We start from the raw sequence: 13,204 nt of genomic DNA on the forward strand, positions 1-13,204 counted from the left end.
AAAAGAGATGTCAAAGTCATCATCCATGGCAGAAAGGTTGAACAATTTCTTTGTCTTGGTGATGTCCTTCCTGAGATGCTCTGCAATTATCTTCCACCGTGAAGTCTTTAAAAACTTGAGAATTAGGACAGTGTCTCAAGTGTCAGTGGAAGTATTTTTGAAAAATTAAAAACAAATAATTGCAATAACATTTGGCATGGGTTGATAGTCAGTATAGTCAGTATGTAGTTAAAATGTCATAAACCCCAGACTACTATCTGACATTGCCGGGATTGCTGCTAGATGAAGGCTTGCTTCATTTAATCATGGAATCATGGAATCGTAGAATCATAGAATTGTAGAATCATAGTTTGGGTTGGAAGAGACTGGCGTGGTTTCTCAGGATATGCTACTAACTTCTGTCAAAGAGGTGATACTGGGACAGATGGAACTGTAGTCTTAACCGATGATGGCTGTGACATTCTCCTGGATTTGCCTCAAAAAACGCAGAAAATTATTAGAGCTACTTTGTCACATTTTTTTTCCATGTTATTCATATTACTTTGTTATTAAGATAACAAAACCAGAAAAACTTTAACTATCTCTGCTAAAGCACATCTCAAAATACAGTAAGCTTGTCAGTTATTGCTACAGCCCTTGTAGTGGAAGTTACAGTATTCTATCTGTAACTAGAAAAAAAAAATAAAGAAAAAGTACTAAAGGGAAAGGAAAGATGACTGTGTAAGTAAGCCTTAAGTAGTAGTGTATAGTTTGGAAGCTGGCTTTGTGAATTTTCTGATTGTACAAAGATCAAGGACACAACTTTTATGATAGTAATAAATAAAAAAGATAGACATTTGGAACTTATATCTGTAATAATCCTGACTTTATTTTTTGTTTATTATATGAAATCCAAAGTTTCTGTGTTACAGAGAAAAAGCTTTGACTCATAAATCAGAAGAACTTACGTTTGCTGGTTAGAAGAAATTCACTGTGTACTCTAAATATTAATTTGCTCCCTTTTTTTTTTTTTTTTTTTTTTTTTTTTTTTTTTTTAGTAATTCAGTGGTAGCTCAGCCTGCCTCATATCATTGAAATTCCTAAAAATTTATAAATACCCTGAAACTCTTGTTTCTGGTGGGCCAAAAGTTTTTATATGAGAAAGCACTGTTCTTGCCTTACGAACATGGAGAACAAATTCCTGTCTCTGTATTGCTGTCTTTGTTGTGGTGAATGGTTAAGATTGCTGTCTGAACACAGCAAGCTGTGATTAATAACAAACTTTTGTTATCAGACTCCCCCACACACTTAAGCTGGGAAGTGCTCTGGATGAATAATGCATATTTGATGACTCTTGTGTTCCTCACAACTCTGAAAATGCTTTAGGTGAATGCTAGAAAATTATACCTCATTGTATGAAGTGAGCCCATGGGACTAAAAGAAAACCTTTTTTGGGAAAGGAAGCAACCTAGCCATTGTCAATAATTGTTGGCTACAATATAAAAAGTGCTAACAGTAACCTGAAATCTGAAAAGAGTAAATTTGTGATATTCTTTGAAAAAGTCTGTCTGAACTTTGCTTCGAAAATGTTGAAGCATTTTGCTCATCTCAGTTTTTCTGCTGTGCACAGATACACACTGATTATGGCAGTTTAGGAGGGAATCTTTGACACTGCCTGCTAAATGGCACAGTGACCACTAAAGTAATGCATTAAACCACAAACACTGGGATCTGTGCTCAGTAGAAGCCCTTTTTTAGTAAGAGTTAGGAAGATGCAAGAGCTCTAAAGGATGGCATTCTCGCTCTCTGCTGCAGCATAGCTCCAGTTGGTCTCAGGAAGGGAAAACCTTGTCTGTTGTGCCTCTCATCAGCCTGCTGGTGAGATGTCCTTAGCGTGAAGTCTCTTAAGATTTTGTATGTCTGTGTTAGAGAGCAAGTTTACATCACAGAAGGAATGTAGTCTCAGCCAGAGAGTAACTGTTGGTGGTGGTGTCTGTGGTGTGGAAGGGGAACACTGACATCTCCAGACAATGCTGTGGCTGTGCTGCTGCAGGGCTGGGATCACCTCTGCAGGAGGCAGTCCTGGAAGAAAGGGGAAGAAAGAAGAAAGATTTGCAGGACTGTGCAACTGGGATGGGGTGTCTCAGCAAGAGGGCACCAGTGGGCTATGGACCAGGGACACTGGTCCTATCTGTTGCTTCGTGGAGCAAGAGAGGGAAAAGAGTGGAGGAAGCAGTGCCTCCCCGAGGAGACTGAAATGGTAAAGGAGCTTGGGCATGGCTCAGCTCAATGCCTGCAGCTCTGGAGATCCCTCTTCTAGTTGTTAGTGACATCCAGACAGCTCTGCGTGTAGTTTTCCTGTGCCTTTTTTACATCACTGTAAGATTGGGGAAAATGTGTTCATAGTATGAATCTGTACCAGACTTCCATTTGACTAGTCCAGTGAAACTGGGATGTCACCTAGACAGCAGGAGGAAACAGATAAGAAAAGTATAATAAGAAATTGAGATAAACATCAACATGATATAAAGAATATTTTCCAAATTTGAGAAAAATCAGAGGAAGTAGTATCTTCTTAAAGTTAATTTATTGGAAGAAATGACAGGGGTTTAAAATAATGTTTTTCGTGTCACAGAAGGCCAAAATACTTGGAGGACTTTGAATGTGTCTTAAAAGTATTTATATGTGCTGTAACACAGGTAAAGATTGTTCCAGTAGATTCTTCATAATTTACAGAGAAGCCACAGATAAAGACTTTGGGAGGAACCTGATGCCACATTGCAAGCTTATCTACAAGTTTATATAAAACTTCAAATATGTGCAAGAAGTATATTGCCATCAACTGTAGCTATGTAGCTTTGTTTTAGAACTAAAACATCTGATGCAGCTCAAAACTGTTTGTTTGTTTGTTTGGTTTTTTTTAATGTATGCTAGAGCTGTTGAAGAAAAAAAATTATAACTAATCACTCCAGGTTTCTTTAACTGTTTCAGTTACATCTAAAATAGTAGAGGAAAGTCCTTGTTTGGAGCAACATCAACTTGTAAATGTTGTGTATGAAAACTGTACAACAATAAATATAAGAAAACTAACAAGACCCATTCCTATAAGTTCTCTAAACTGTGAGTAGAAACACAGTTACCTACAAATGCTTGAAGAAACTTACATGTAATTCTTCAATTACATTAAAGCATGTTAATAAAGCTTGATTAAAGCTATCTGTTAGTAGTAACTACTAATGGATATTGATTTATATTAAAGAACAATTAAAATATTAAAGCACATTAACAAACATGCTTTGCTTCTATTTGCGTCTTTGATTTTCTTCCATAAGTAGAGTTTTCCAAATGTATCTGGAGTTTTCTTGCTTGCTGGTTACTGGGTTCTCAATTTTAGCTATGGATTATGTAAATATTCACTTTGGTGTCCTTTGGAAAACACTACTAGTGCTCCCATAAAACCTAAAAACCCTATCTTTATATTTTTTGTATAAATCAGGTAATTAAAGTTGGAAAAATAATTATCATTCTGAGATTGATATGTGCCTTTAAATTACCAAATATTGTGGCTTTAATTGTTTTCTGTGTAGATGATGTGTGTTTTGCTGTTCACATCACAAACATATAGCTAACTGAACTTCTGTCGGTACTCTTTTCCTATTGCAACAGTTCCCTAGGCAAATCTGCTAATGAGCATGCCCCATAGGGCCTATGGTAACTGCTTCAAGTGGCCATGTACTTAATTAATGCCAAGATGATGCCCTGTACATCCAATGAGTTATCTGTGCCACATGTGAGTGTGTGTGAATGTGCCAGTTGACTGCTTACAGGTGCTGCAACCTTTTGAAAAACAGTATGCATCCATCCTTGGTTTTAGAAAGAGAGGGTTTAGATGACCATGGTTAAAGTTTCATTCTCTTCAGAGGCCTGGTTACAAATGGAGCTCCTTGGGATCTCCTTCTCTGGACATTTTCAAGACCTTAAGAATCAAACCTCTAAGTAACCTTGTCTGAATTCCATGTTGATCCTGCTTTAAGCAAGAGTTTGGACTTGATGACCTCCAGAGACCTTCTGAGGTATGCAGGAGAGGACATTCTGCTGTGGGTCCTAAGAGTTTGTAACAGCTTAGTCCTGGGAAGAGACAGGTTGTAAGATACACCCCTGTTTATACAGTCATACTGGTTAGATCAGGCTGGTCCTGTCTTAGCATAGTGACTTCTATGGGCCTCGTTCTTGGATGCCTGAATCTTCCTTTTAACGTAAAAAACTGATGTTATTTATGATAAACACCTAACTAAAACAGACAACACAAAAATTTTCCCTTGAATAGAGAACTCCAGAGTAGAGGGCTCATTAATTAATTTTGCATCAACCCCATGGCTAATCATTACTAGAATTTTATGACTACTTCACAGAAAGGTTGATATAACTGAAACTTACTTTGGGTGAATCATTCACATGAGCTAGGCAAACATTTGCCTTCCTTTTTTGCTCGTAAGTTTTATTTAATGTGTATTTTTTTCTACCTTTTTTACCTCAGAATATGTATGTGAATTGTCTTGATAGCTCATCATCGCTTACAGATTTTGCATTTCCACCAAGAGAGATGGGAACAGCCATTGTACTAAAGAGGACAAGCAGGAAAACGTGAGTAGATTACATGGCCATACTCTCATATGATAACCAAGGAGGAAATGTTACCTTAATTTCTACAAATTCACGCAATAAAGGAGCTGACATAGCATGAATGAGAACCAACTCATAGTCTGTCTATCTAATATCCTGTTTCTGATGATGAGTCATATCAATTGCTTTAAAAGAAAACATGGACAATTGGAAATAGATTTACAGGTGTGGAAGATTATACCAGAACTGTCTTAACCTCTTCTAGTTACAGATTTGTTTAGTCTTCTAAAGTATTTTTTGGACATTGATAACTATAGTAACTCTTAATCTATATAAGTATCTGCTCACTCTTTCCTGTCTGAGAAGAGGAATGTGAAATATTCATTGGGGAATCCTGAAGCCAAATGAAAGACCTTGGCTCCCCCAGTCCTATGGAAAATAACAGTGGCATTCCTTATAATTTACAGACATTTCCCAGTACATGCTAATTTTAACATGCCTTTAATACAACTTTATGCAATTAAAGAAGTACAGATATTCACATCTTTACCTTTTTCAGTTTATGCATTTCTCTACCACATAAATAATCAGATTCAGATGAGACCAGAACACATGTACATACATGTATACATAAACATCCACACCTTTCCCTGAAGACTGAATTTGCAGATCTTCCTGTTGGAACTGAAAAACATCTGCTAAATATTTTCTGCTCCAAGAGAAATGAATGGTGAGTGTTTTAATCTTTGTTTCTTCATCCATTAAGGGATGTTTATTCTGCATATTGTTAGAACATGAAATCATGCTCTTCTACGTGATTTTTATATTGCTTTAACATCTGATATAAGAAATATTATACCAATTAGTCAGTATCCTCAAATTGCTTCCTTTATTGCGTTGATTTGTTGAGCCAAAGACTGAGATAGAATAATCTAACTGTAGGGGAAAGTATTAAAATCATATCAAAGAGATAGGCTCCTGGGAAACTTGAGATATTGTTCAGACTTGAGAAACCTGCCTCCGAATATCTTCAGCCTAATGATTTTACCATTTGCATCTCTCTTTTCTAAGGAGATTGTGACACCTCTAGCTCTGGGCAGCAGCTTCTGGGAAAGGTGAGACCGACACAATTACACTTCTGATGGGTTCCTATTAATTCCTGACCTCAAGTTGCCAGCGTACATCTGCACTGATAGACAGAACCTGGCATGCATGATGATGCCTCATTTTGCTCCCCTAAGGGCTTGCTCTGCTTCCATCATGATGAGCAGTTCAGACAAGCGTCGACTGAGTTGGCAGGTATCTTGCAAGTGGCACTGTACTGGAAATTCCCTGAGACAGAAGAATCAGTGTCAGAACTAGGCAAAATAGGTGGAATTTCCTTTTTCCAGATTAGCACTACCAATGCCTTGGTATCCACAAAAAAAATGTGATTACTAGCAACATGCTTTTAATGCAGGCACATCTATAATATAAATGATAGCTTTTCTACTGTAAAATTAAGGAAGAGACTGCAAGCAGCAGGCACAACCTGTGGTGAGCCTCATGCCTCATTCTCTTGTCCTCTGCTCTGGTTCTCCTGAACTGCACTGGAGTCTAAAGGCACTGACTGTCCCACACATGGTTCTGGTTGATGTGAAAGAGAGGTAGACACAAAATTGTGCAGCCACCCCCCTCCCTTCCCTACTCTACGTAATGGCTGTATCCACTCCTGCCTTTTGAATAATGCAGTTTTGTGTCTAAACACACAGTCACAGTCTGCACCTCAGGGATATCTGAATTTTTGAGAAGTCCTCACTTTTTTGCGCTTTTCCAGAGGCTCTGCCATTTTGCCGAAGAAAAGACAGAACTCTGTTAGTGGCTAAGCAACATTCAGGTCAGTAATGTCTGCCAAGGGGAGGATGCGATTAGGAAAGTCTCTGATGAGGACTGACCTTAACACAAAAGGCTTTAATGGTGCTTCCCTTGAAATGAAAAAGGAATCTAATAGGGAAGCAAGAACAATAATAAATCTCCAGCCTAGGCAAAGCACCTTTCCCTGACAGTGAAGCAAGTAAGGGAAGAAGAGAGGCCAACAAAAGGGTTGCAATGGGGTTTTGGGGCAACTGAGGCAAGATGAATGTTATGCGTGAAAACACTGAAAAGTGTTTAAAAAGAGGCAAAAATGGGGATTAGCACACTGTATATAACTCTGACCTAGGAGACATAGATTATATAAGGATGCTCAGGAAGGATTCAGAAATGGCGGCAGTATTGAATTCTGTTATCTTCCAACTATCAAACTTCTAAATGTTAAATACGTGTTTCAAAATATGAAATAAAAGGGTATTTAAACAATTTAATTACATTTTTCTGCTCCATTGAGTGGTTCATCTTGATAGAGCCTTTGTTCTTTAGTTCTGTTAAGTTCACCTTTTTCTGGCTGTCCAGCAATTGCATATTCTCTCCCAGTTTAATGAACTGCAGTATCATGTATCAATTAAGTTTTAAGTGGAATATGAATCTTTCTGTCAAATAAAGTCCAGGTATGGATAATGTATGTTCTTAAACAGTAATTATTTCATACATTCATGAGCTGAATAGTCTAGGAAAATGGGAACTGCTGATTTTTTTTTTTAACCCACAAGGTGAAGGTGAATACAATGCTATTTATAAAAAACTGTCCTATTAAGTACATATTTGAGACACTAGAAATAAATTCAAGGCTCAATCCTTCAAGTCAATAGGATAATATATAACACATGATTTTTCTGAACTGGGCTGCAAAGCTCAGCAGCCAGCACCTTGAATTACTTGCCTAGGAAACCAAGCACTAGGCATAATGCAAAAAGTGAAATATTTCAGTTTCATTTTACCTTGTACAAAAAATACATATTTTGGAGGTCTATTAACTTCTGGGCTGATACCTTCAATGTTTTTTTTTTTAATCCTTTGTTTCAGCTCTTTACCAACAAGTGTAAGAAGAGAAGCTGAAGGGAAAAGTGCCAATCTGAGCAGCTTCTCTTGAAATACTGCGGTATACAGCACAAGACAGTGGCAGCAAAACTTTTACTTCATGGATTAAGTGCATTTTTCTTGGTTACTCTGGAAGATGCTTGTTTGGCAGTTTCTTTTTGCATGATGCCAAAGCAGTACATCCCTCCTGCCAGCTTTGTTTTCATGATGATTGAGTTTCCTGCCATATACCTGATAGATGAGAAAAAAAATGGGGACATTTGTGGCAAGTCACTCTACTTTTGCTGCTGAACCAGCACTGACCATGGAGATGACACTTTAAATGTGAAACCTAAAGAGTCTCTTCCAATCAGGACCATAATGTTTCTGTTTCGCTCAGTCTTCTTTCATCCACTGATAAATGAATTTTACAAAATACCTGACCAAAACTTCTGATTCTGATCAAGGGGAATCTTTCTTTTGGCCTTAATCAATTTTAGATCAGGCCTTCAAAGCAAAGAACTGGTTTGTTAACTTGAAGAATGCTTCAGTTTCCAAGGATGGTTGATTTGGGCAGGACTAACATAGAGTAACCACTGTGGTGATAAACTGTCAACTGTTATGGTGCTGTGAATCAATGTTCTGCTGAGGAACTGAAGGTCTACCCTTTCAAAAGGTTATCATGCATGCTCTATGGTTTTTCTTTTTTTTGGAGGGGGGGGGGAAATACCTCACTTACCTAACTGTCAAAGGTTTAATACATGGGGCTGTAAAAATGAGATATTTTTCACATTAATTAGCCTTAAGCAGGAAGATAATATTTTTGCCATTATAGCGGTTCCCCATTTTTAGCTGTATTTCAACATAACTGAAAGCTTGAACAGTGTTCAAAGTTGTGTTTTTTTTTTTTTTCTTTTTTGTGCTGAGCAAAAGTACCACTATTTTAAAGAATCTCACGTAAAACACATAGCATTATTTCTCTGGCTCAGTCATCCAATTTTTAATGTTTTTCATTTAAATGAATAGTACAGACATTCAAAATTCTTTTGGCAAGAAAAGAGTTAGTCTATGTGTGGTACGCTGTAAAATTTTACTGGATGGATCTTTTCTTTTACATTACGGCTATGATTTCAACTATTAATCAAAATAATTGATGTGTTTTATAAACACACATTCAAGTTTGTTTGTTTTTTTTCCTTATTCTAAGTGGTTCTTTTAGGAATTGTCATATATAAACACCAAAAAGAACTGAAGAAATGTAAATTAGTCTAAAATGCTTTTATTTCTGAAATTAGATGTTTGTAATCTCTCTTACTGCATTATTTTTCAGTTGCATGAACAGATAAGCTGCTCTGCAAAGTTCCAAGTTTCTATCTGTAAAAAAACCTCACTAATAACATCACATTTCAAAAGAGATGAATATTTAATATAGATTTTCAAAATGTTAAGACTAGATACAAACTGCAAATCCTTTGCTTTTGCTTTTTTCTTTCTACCACACAGATATATGTACTGTGAGATTCATTCCAAAGTAGCATTTCTGGATAAACCAAAGCTACATGACAACAGAAGTTATATCTATATTGGTGACTGGGATGAAATGCTTAATTTATTCTCTATGCAATTCCACAAATGAGAGGATAACCCTGGTAAGCTGCAGTAATCAGGCATGGCAACTCAGCAGGGTATCCACAAGGCTACCTAAAGTAGTCTTTGGCAGGTCTTAATGAATTTTGTAGTTGTTGCCCAAAGCAATCTTGTGGTCTGTTGCAAAATAATATGTGGTTGAGTTACTCACAAGGCAATTACAATGATTCGGGTTGTGGAAAACTGAGCTCACTAGAGGTAGAATCAGATATTCAGCTGTTGTAAATCACTTTGACTGCACTAATGTCAATACTGTACAAGGGCCTGATAATCTCCGTTTGTAAGAAAAATGTTTCCCAAAGATGTGATCCAAAGACCAATGAAGTCATTGGGAGGTTTTCTATTAATTTCAATCACTTTTAGATCAGTCTGCAAGTATTTAATGTTAATCTATTTTTAAAAATAAAATACAGGTAACCTTGGAGGCAAGTACAAACACATATTTTTAGAAAAAGACATATCCAAAACATTAAACTTCAAATAAAACTTCAAACGAGAAGCAGATTCAGAACCTCTAACAACTTTAGGCAATGAATTCCACAGATCATTACAACTCTTACAGGCTGTGCTTTGCTCTCCCACTATACCTTTCTATAGTTTTTATCTCCACTATGAAATGCTTGTAAACACATGCACCAATATAGCATAGTACAATTACAATGCTGTGCAGTTAATGAGATTAACTTCCACTGGTGTGTCCAGCTGAATCTATTGTGATCTATCCCATTTGTCTATTTATTTATTTAATATTTATTTATTTATTTATTCATTCATTTATTTAGTGTTCTGTGGTTGACTGCTGGAGGCCTGAAGGGACTTGTTTCAAAGGAATAGGTGTGTTTGGGAGCTGTTTGATTGACTTTGTACACAGCTGTATGCATTAGTGTCTACTTAACAAAGTAACAGGGCAAATGGTTGGTTGGAGCAGAGGAAGAGAAATGCCATGCGTTTTAGCAAAGGTACTGTTACCTTGTGCCAGAACAGACTGCTTGTGGGACTAGTGTAAATGAAAACACAGATATAGACACTGAGCTCATGAATAAAAATCCAGGTCATTAGGTCTTAGAGCACATAGCCCTGATACACATGTGCACTTTCTTGTCACTAGATTTCAGGCATCTGCTTCTGCCATATTTGGGGCCTTTTAATTCTCCCTTTTTCCTCTGATGAGAGTTCTTTACACTAACAAACTCTCTGGCTCTTAGAGAAAATGAATTCTTTGTATTTGTAATAAAAACACTCTTATGACCCTTAAAAAATGTTATTTTAATTAGTATTGCAGGACATTTGTAAAGAATGTACAAATTAATTTAAATCTTAACCCAGACATGGACATTTTATGGGCAGGAAAAAGTGACTCCTTCAATTTATGAAAAATAGAGTCACAACACAGGAAAAAGCATGATTTTTCATATGACATGACATATCACATATAATCACATGTGAAGATTGAAATAGTCGTGGTAGTACTCAGTTTATACAATCATAAAAATTATGACTTCATAATAAAAAAATAGTTAACTGAAAACACTTGATAAAGTTTTCTAGTCTTTGTCTAGCATAGGAGGAGAAACAGTGTGTGTAAAACTATTCTAATAAATGATTTAAGGAAAAAAATGAGTTCTGGGTTTTAGAGAGACACTCTGATTTTGAATTATTAGAGGTTCAGGGCCAATTTCAGGCATCATGACAGAAAGTTCAATTTTGTTGAGGTTAGTGATTGTAAAGCAGGAAGGAACAGTCTGTCCTTATCTCACATTATTATTTCTATTATCAGTAAATGCCTTCTGGTTTAGAGAAAAAGCAATATATTGTGGGTATTTTTATTTGATTCCTTTGCACTTTTAATTGTTTCAAACTGCCATTATTTTGAAGCAAAGATCTACGGAGTTAGTATAGGAAAATGACACAGTATAAGCTTCTATAAAAATATTCTTACCATATCAAGTAATGTGTTCAATGTTTTGAAAGGACCTTTACCCTCTTGCTGGAGGCTCCTTTACATTTGTGTTTGATAATGTTCAGCAGACGGGTTATGCTACTGACTCAGAAAATTATGTGGGATGAAGTTCCTGTGATAAAGCACATGGCAAATGTCAGGAGAAGACACTGTGGACATCGCTGTGGTAGACCAGATTAGTCTGTCACTTGCCTGAAGATACTGTTAGCTGTCCTCTTTCCATTGGTTTCTTGAAGGTTGTTCATAAGACTTTTTCCTGCTATTTCTCATGCTGCTTCTGGGTTTCCATCTTCACCCTCAACCCCCAGCTCTCTTTTACTGAAAACATAAAGAGTTGCCACCCTTGTAAACTTATTGACATGTGGATCTGAAATCCAGCATGTTCCATGTGAATCTTTCTCTGGACATCTCTGGCTTTTGAATTGATTCTAGACACAATGAGAAAAACTTGTGTTCTAACCTTTGGGCCTTTCTGCTGCAATATGAAAATGTGCCTTTTTATTTTTCTTGACCTCCCATGTCTATGGTCTCTGATGATAAATCCTTCTGTCATTAACTTAAATGGAAGAATTGCATAAAATTTGGGTATAGCATGTAACAAGCGTTTTGCAGTGTTTAATTGATCTACATCTCTGCATTTATGCTGAGGAAGAAGATAGAATGGTATCAAGTAGCAACAGACCTGTGCTGTCCTGTTTGGAAAATTAAAATTATCGGCTCAGCCATAGTTTTGTTATGCTAATTTTTGACATGTTCCAGATGGCTCTGAGTTATTGGTAAAAGTATATATAGCTTTAGACAAAATAAGCTGTATCCCCAATCAGTTTCTGCTGTCAAACTGTTTTCCTTGATTTGATATTCAGCAGTGGCAGAGTAAATTGCTGAAAAAAAAAAGTTGTTTTTTTTTTTTTTTTTTTTAATTCTTTACCAGCATATGAGTGGCATTGGTTTCAGATGTTAAGAACCCTTTTGATGTGGTTCTTACTGCATACTGAAGGCACTGTCACAAAAATATGACTTAGGGACATACTTAAGTAGGATACTTACCACAGGAAAGTCTGTCATGAACAAGTGAACAAAAAGATTATTTTATCAGGGAATCATATTCTGCAATATTTGTTTTTTCAACTTGAAATTATTGAACATATTTTCAAGAGTTGCAGTGCTCTGTGAAAAGAAAATCCGTGTATGGAAGTTTTGGTCTCAAAAACATTCTTCCAAAAGTTGTAAAAATGAAACAGAATTAGAAATAAATTATTCAAACCCATCTGGGGCCTGAGTTATACTGTCTGTTTCTTGGCATTAAGTATCTATTCTTGTTGGAGTGTGTCATAGTTTCTGTTAGAAAGTGTAAAAAACCTGACCAGATGATGTCAGCACAGACAAGGTGGCTCCTGGCAGCAGATATTAAATAATGCTGGGCTTAAAGGCTGTGAAATGCATTTGGCTGGCTGGCAGCAGGCTGTACTGTGTGACCTCTCCTTCTAGGTGCGCTAGCCCCAGCCAGCAGAGTCCCTGGCACAGGGATGTGAGCACGAGCTTGGAAACATGCACTCACTTCAGGCAGAGGTGCAGAGGCAGCTCCTTGCCTATTGCTGGCTACTCTTCATTCTCTTCTGGCAGGGAGCACCCCCCTGAAGTTTACTTCCTGAATTGGTGAATGTTTCCTCTGTAAGGAGCAAGACGTATTAAAATAGGGGTTCCCAAAGTTTTCCTTCTGCAGGCCTATATGGTAGCTGGGAAGACCATAAGAAAAGCCAGCTGCTCTCCAATACCTAAAGGTTTCCCTGTTCCCTCTCTTCCCTGCTCCAGACCCCACGAGGCTGTATATGAAGCCAGATGCTTGGTCCTTTTGTTCTACCAGCTGCTGCGATGATGCTGGGCTGCTGCCGAATCCTGGCAATACCCATGGATAAGACCTTGCTGAAGCTTCTTGGGGTTAATGTAAATGAATACAATGACCCTCTGAAGTCTCCAGGGCCCATCAGGTGCGTCAATGTCAGACTCTAGCCATGCAGAGACTCACCTAGGTCCTGGCATGAGGGTTGCAGCTCTCTTTTG

At 37.2% G+C, this 13,204-nt stretch overlaps 1 long non-coding RNA gene across 1 annotated transcript; it reads left to right on the forward strand.

The window, feature by feature from the left end:
• Positions 1-1,059: 1,059 nt before the first annotated feature.
• Positions 1,060-11,123, forward strand: LOC135578996 (uncharacterized). The gene is made up of 3 exons (XR_010471201.1): positions 1,060-5,332; positions 5,674-5,717; positions 7,543-11,123. It is a non-coding gene; the product is annotated as an uncharacterized LOC135578996 (long non-coding RNA).
• The last annotated feature ends 2,081 nt before the right edge of the window (positions 11,124-13,204 follow it).

The sequence above is a fragment of the Columba livia genome, chromosome 3 (genome assembly GCF_036013475.1).
Source record: "Columba livia isolate bColLiv1 breed racing homer chromosome 3, bColLiv1.pat.W.v2, whole genome shotgun sequence".
Lineage (NCBI taxonomy): Eukaryota > Metazoa > Chordata > Aves > Columbiformes > Columbidae > Columba > Columba livia.